This window comes from Callorhinus ursinus, unplaced genomic scaffold, assembly GCF_003265705.2.
Source record: "Callorhinus ursinus isolate GAN/ISIS: 27379988/994484 unplaced genomic scaffold, GSC_fseal_2.0 scaffold2, whole genome shotgun sequence".
NCBI lineage: Eukaryota > Metazoa > Chordata > Mammalia > Carnivora > Otariidae > Callorhinus > Callorhinus ursinus.
Genome location: NW_027397064.1, coordinates 88,296,992 through 88,303,303, shown reverse-complemented (window position 1 = coordinate 88,303,303; position 6,312 = coordinate 88,296,992). Strand labels below are relative to the sequence as shown.

Here is a 6,312-nt window from a genome sequence, read left to right as displayed (position 1 = left end):
CTTCACAAAGCTTCCTTTTATCCCCTCCCTTCTCTCTCCCATCTCCCATTCTCATTCTGCCTTGGTACTTTCTGGGGATCACCTGCCAAGTAAACTACTTGAACTCTCATCTTGTCTCACTGTCTGCTTCAGGAACCCACCTTAAGACAAAGACCCAGCTTACACGTAGCTTTTAAATTTCAAGTGACAGAAACACAAATCACACGGTGATAACAACAACAGGAACAGCATGTAGCTGAGAAGTCCAGATACAGACCTGGCTTCTGACACAGTCAGTTGCACACATGCAAAGGATGTTAACCTTTCTGTGGCTCTCTCTCTGGCTCTTCACCTCTCTCCCTGCCCTGACTTCTCTCGGTTTTGTTTTTCTTCATATGGTTTTAGTTCTCAGGAAGTAATGCTGTGCTAAGCCATGTTGGTACCTGAGGCAAAAGGAAAAGTGTGCTCCCTTTTTATTCATATCTGTATACATTTTTAAGGTCTAAATCTTTTTCCAGAATTAGATTTTTATTTTTATTTTTTTTGTTGTTTAGTTTTAATTTCATAATCATAAATTTAACTCTACAATCCAGCTAGACTTGGAAGGGAATAAGGAAAATATGGAACCCATAGAACTGTAGCAAGAGTGCAAAGATTGTAGGATGTTTTAAGCAGAGGGGGGTAAAGGGATGGTCTCCTGAACCATAGAAGGAATGGTCTGGTAGTTAAGATAAAACACAAGTCAAATTTATTAGATTCGTCCACAGTCAGTAATAGTGATCTTCTTTCTGGTCGTGCCATTCCTGGACCCAAAGGTTTCCATGGCTTCCATAATATTCATGTCATCTTTCACTTTGCCAAAGACCACATGCTTGCCATCCAACCACTCAGTCTTAGCAGTGCAGATGAGAAACTGGGAACTTTCTGTGTTGGGTCCAGCATTTGCCATGGACAAGATGCCAGAACCCATGTGCTTCAGGACGAAATTCTCATCATCAAACTTCTCCCCATAGATGGACTTGCCACCAGTGCCATTATGGCATGTGAAGTCACCACCCTGGCACATAAATCCCAGAATAATCCTGCGAAAGCAGGAACTTTTAAAACCAAATCCTTTCTCCCCAGTGCTCAGAGCATGAAAGTTCTCTGCTGTCTTTGGAACTTTATCCCAAGGGCTCACTGTCCACGATGATGTTGAAGAACATGGTGGGGTTGACCATGGCTGGGAGGCGCAGGTGACTCTGGGATGGTGGCATTTGCAAGGTCCAGAATTAGATGTTTAAAATATTATTGGTGGGGTGCCTGGGTGGCTCTGTTGGTTAAGCAGATGCCTTCGACTCAGGTCATAATCCCAGGGCCCTGGGATTGAGCCCCGCGTTGGAGTCCCTGCTCAGCAGAAAGCCTGCTTCTCCCTCTCCTTCTGCCTGCTGCTGCTCTGCCTGCTTGTGTCTTTATCTCTCTGTCAAATAAATAAATAAAATCTTTAAAAAAATATTATTGATGAGTTTGCTTCCACTAAAGTTAAATTATAATAAATTAAATCTTCAGAGTAAATAAAATATTTATACTTAAAATATTATTGTGAGTTTTAATACACATGCTTTTCAATTTTTTCAAGATTTTTCCAACTACTCTAATATTTTGGGGAAAAAAACTAGCCATTAAAAAATATATAAAAATATCCTTCTAGGGGGCACGTTTTTCCTTTTACCTCAAGCTCCAATAGTGCTCAATATGATATTGTCTTCATTTAAAATTTTGGTATTTTGTCATAAGTTATTTTAATTAATTTTTATTTTTAAAATGTGAATTTAAATACAATCTATCTGTATTTCTGAGTCTTTTTGGCACATCCTCAAATTTTGCAAACTGGTGCAGCCACTGTGGAAAACAGTCTGGAAGTTCCTCAAAAACTTAAAAATAGAACTATCCTATGATCCAGTAATCACACTACTGGGTATTTACCCAGAAAATACAAAAACACTATTCAAAGGGATACATGCACCCCTATGTTCATTGCAGGATTATTTACAATAGCCAAATTATGGAAGCAGCCCAAGTGTCCATCGATAAATGAATGGATAAAGAAGATATGCAAAAAGAATGAAACTTGCCATTTGCAACAATATGGATGGAGTTAAGAGAGTATAATGCTAAGTGAAATAAGTCAGTCAGAGAAAGACAAATACCCTATGACTTCACTCACATATGGAATTTTAGAAACAAAACAAAGGAGCAAAGGGGGAAAAAAAAGAGACAGAAAGAGACAAACCAAGAAATAGACTCCTAATTATAGAGAACCAACAGGTGGTTACCAGAGGGGAGGTGGGTGGGGGGATGGGTGAAATAGGTGATGGGCATTATGAGTACACTTATCGTGATGAGCACTGAGTAATATATAAAATTGTTGAATTATATATTGTACACCTGAAATGAATAAAACACTATATGCTAACTATTTGGGAATTAAAATAAAAAGATTAACACAATACAATACAATTAAATTAAATAAGTAGGTGCTCACTGCTCATGACCACTTCAACAGAATCAGCCACATCTCTCCGATGGCATGATCTGTTCAATGGTTGAACCTGCTGCCAGTTTGGCCACATGGTTAGCAGCCCAGTCCTCTGCTGATGGGGACTGTTGTACTACCTGTAAGACTCTTGCTCTTAGTCTCCTCCATACTATCCAGGCACCCACAACTTGAGTATATTTGGGAACTGGGGAGCTGGGATCTCTCCTCATCAGGATGGTAGCAGAAACTGTTCTCACTGAAGAGGTTATTCCAGCAAAAAGATTTCAACTTAGGGCTCCCTCCTTTTGAGATGTAGAATTCTCTACATGAAGGCCAGAATTGCTCAAATTGTCCCGTCCCCTCAAAACCTCACTGCCCATCTTCTTCCTGCCTTTGAACTCAGTATTTAGCCCAGGGCTCCGCAGAAAACTCTGCACTGGTTTCATTAACAGGGATAACAAGTGACACTTTGCATTAAGCTGGTCTCCCCAGTGGAAGTAAGCATCTCTTATCCATGGGATTGCTTCCTGGGCCACACATCCAGGGCCACCAGGCAGTTCAGTGCCCTAAGCACTCACCTGGAGCACAGGGAGAAGACAATCAGTTACCTAGGGCTCTCCGTGACAAGTCCTGCTAGCCATCTTCTTTCTCAAAGGCAACTGCATTTCCTAGAAGCTACCATCTTTTGAGAACTCCATTTAGCTTTCTTGGACATATAGTGAGTGAGAATATTTTTTAAAATTAATTGTATTTTTATATCCTAGGAGCCAATAATCAAATTAAATTTAAGAAAATAATGCCATTTACAATAACATAGAAAAATATGAAATCCTTACAAATCCAGACAAAAGCTGGGTGAGACCAATACTCTAAAAACTAAACATTACTGAAACAAAGTAAAGACCTAAGTATATGGAGATGCGTAGCACACGGAGATGCGTAGCACACTTATGGATTGGAAGACTCATTGTTGAGGAGTCTGTTCTCATATCTATAGACCCAGTACTGTCCTTCTCAAAACTCCAACAGGTTTGTTTGCAGAAATTTAAAAGCTGATTCTAGGGCGCCTGGGTGTTTCAGTCGGTTAAGCGTCTGCCTTCAGCTCAGGTCATGGTCCAGTGTCCTGGGATCAAGTCCTGCATCGGGCTCCCTGCTCAGCAGGGAGTCTCCTTCTCCCTCTCCCCCTTCCCCCTGATTATGCTTTCTCTCTCTCTCAAATATATAAATAAAATCTAAAAAAAAGAAATTTAAAAGCCCATTCTAAAATTCATATTGAAATACAAATGACCTCAAATGGCCAAAAGAACTTTGGAAAAGAGAACCAAGTCAGAGAACTCAAATTTTTTGACTGCAAGTTATTATAAAGCTGCTGTAATGGGGGCAGTGTGTGGTATTGGCTTCCTAATAGGCAAATTGATCAATGGAACAAAATGGAGAGTAAAAAAATAGACCTATATACATATGATCGATTGTTAATAAAAGTGCAAAGACAATTCAGTGGAAAAAAGATACTCTAACAAATGGTGCTGGGACAATTAGATATCCATATGCAAAAAACCAAATATGAATTTCCATGCATGCCTCACACTATATACAAAAGTTAACTTAAAATGGGTCATAGGCCAAAATGTAAAATCTTAAATTATAAAATTTATAGAAGAAAACAGAGGTGGTAATCTTTGTGGCTTTGAGTTACAGATTCCTCAGATATACCACTAAAAGCATGATCTGTAAAGTGAAAAATAAGTTGGTCTTCGTAAAAATTAAAAACGTCTAGTCTTTGGAAGATACCATTAAGAGAATGAAAAGTCACACCTCTGTAGGAGAAAATATTTGCATTTGAAAAGCATATATCTGATAAAGGACCTGTATTTATACACATATATGAATTATTATATATAATATATAACATGTTTATATATATAATACAATAACATGGATAACCTCAACATAATTATGCAAAGTAAAAGTAGCCAGATTAAAAACTGGCATATACTTTTGATTCTAATTATATAAATTTCTAAAAAATGAATACTAACGTACAGTATTGAAAGCAGAGCCATGGTTATCTGGGGCTAGGGGATGGGGTGGAGGGGAAGGAATGGAGGTCAGGAGGGAGGGATCAAAGTAGCATGAGGAAAACTTTGGAGGTGATGGGTATGTTCATGTCAAAAGTTATCATACTGTGCATTTTAAACATGTGCAGTTTAGGGGCGCATGGGTGGCTCAGTTGATTAAGCAGCCAACTCTTGATTTCAGCTCAGATCATGATCTCTGGGTTATGAGATTGAGCCCTGGGTTGGGCTCCATGCTCAGTAGGGAGTCTGCTTGAGGAATCTCTCTCTCTCTCTCTCTCTCTTCCCCCAACTCGTTCGCACTTTCTCGCTCTCTATGAAGTAAATAAATAAATCTTAAAAAAAAAAAAATAAGCATGGGACGCCTGGGTGGCTCAGTCGGTTAAGTGTCTGCCTTTGGCTCAGATCATGATCTCAGGGTCCTGGGATCGAGTCCTGCATCTAGCTCCCTGCTCAATGGGGAGTCTACTTCTCCCTCTCCCTCTGCCCATCCCCCCATCCCCACATGCTCTCTCTTGTTTTCAAATAAATAAATAAAATCTTAAAAAAATTAAGCACGTGCAGCTGACTTTATGTCAGTTTAACTTCAACAAAACTGTTTAAAACAAAACACACACACAGCACCCATCTTAGGATATTATAAAACAGACTCCTCTCTGCTTTTCCAAGGTTTTGATATAACATACATACTATTAACACCCCAAAGTCCCTTGGATCATGACCTGAGCCGAAGGCAGCCGCTTGACCAACTGACCCACCCAGGTGTCCCTTCTGTTCATTTTTTAAACATTGCATTTTAAGAATGTATCAATTCACAACCACTTGAAAATTAGAAAAACAAAACAAAGTGTAAGACACAAAACTGGACCTTTACCACAGATAGTTTGAGGGACACTGACTTAATGGGGCCTGTTTATCTTTTCCATACACGTGTAAACTGAGCCACAGGAATGTTCAATGACTTGCCCAAAGGCTGACAAGTGGCTAGATCATAGGACCAGCAGATCATAGGACTGACAGATCCCTGGACCTGGGCCTTGTGTTATTCACTCCCCTCTTGCTATGGAATCCCTTGCCGTTAGCTCCATAATATATTGAGCTTCTTAGATCATTCAAATGTGTGAGTTGTTAAATTCTGGCTCACGGGGGGACCAACAGCGTGCCCTTACTCTGAATATTTCCCCAGATCACTGTGACAGATGACACCCCAGAAGCTGCGCAGCAACAGCGGGGTTCTAGCCCTGACTGGCTGGCGAGCAAGGTCTGGAGTTTCATTAGTACTCGATTCGCCTTGCTAAGTAAACATGCTTAGTTGGTTTTAATATATTAGGCTTTGCTATTCAGAACTAGATTAAACTGTCAATCATCTCTCCCATATTTCATATTGTTTCCTCTGGGCAGGGGCATGCGTGATGTTACACATGTCTCACCAATAAAACAGCCCTCTGGATTGAAATCTGTTCAGGACTTACAGCAAGATATCAAATTAATTGTACCGAAATAATGAGTTAGCACCAAATGCTAATTAAATATTGATGAAAGTCATACTTTCAATTATCTTCATTATGGCCCCATGTTTTATGTAGGCATTAAATGCTTGCAGTACGGCTGTGTCTGGTAATTAGCTCTGCACTATTAAAAAAAAAAAAAGCTCGAGTTATTGCCCTCCATATTAAAAGCACTTAGAAACCACTTGGAAACTCTGAAAAGAGGCAGTACTTTTTTTCGAAAATGTTTGAA

General features: G+C 39.6%; 1 pseudogene; it reads right to left on the bottom strand.

The window, feature by feature from the left end:
* Positions 1-730: 730 nt before the first annotated feature.
* Positions 731-1,199, bottom strand: LOC112811078 (peptidyl-prolyl cis-trans isomerase A pseudogene; annotated as a pseudogene).
* Between the last annotated feature and the right edge of the window lie 5,113 nt (positions 1,200-6,312).